A 473-nucleotide genomic window follows, 5' to 3' on the forward strand; every position below is an offset into this window, starting at 1 on the left:
GTTTTAGCTCGACAATAAACAACTGTGTCATCAGCATAGAAATGTATGGATGCATTAGGGATGTTTTTACCTACATTATGTATGTAGATTGTAAAGAGGGTGGGTCCTAAGACTGAGCCTTGTGGTACACCATTGTTCCTTAAGGTTGATTAGCGCATTGATTTGAGGTTAGATGCACATCCACTGATCACTTTCTTAAAGTTTAACTAAAACCTTTCCGTTGTTCATTAAACGTTTTGAGTTAGACAAGTAAAACTAAAATAAAGCCAAGATTTGGTCTTCATCGTTAAAAAATATATATATTTTTTTATTATTTTTATACTGGTAGATCTATATTTACTTTGAGTTTTATATACTTACAAAATCTTTGTATAAAACAAAAGAAGGAGAGTTTCAGACACGTTTGTTTAACGTGGGTGGGCTGGAGAGTTTAGCTTCATTAAAAAGTGAGGTCATTTCATTAGAAGCAGCAA

The sequence above is a fragment of the Nematolebias whitei genome, chromosome 18 (genome assembly GCF_014905685.2).
Source record: "Nematolebias whitei isolate Nwh7 chromosome 18, NemWhi1, whole genome shotgun sequence".
In the NCBI taxonomy this organism is placed as follows: Eukaryota; Metazoa; Chordata; class Actinopteri; order Cyprinodontiformes; family Rivulidae; genus Nematolebias; species Nematolebias whitei.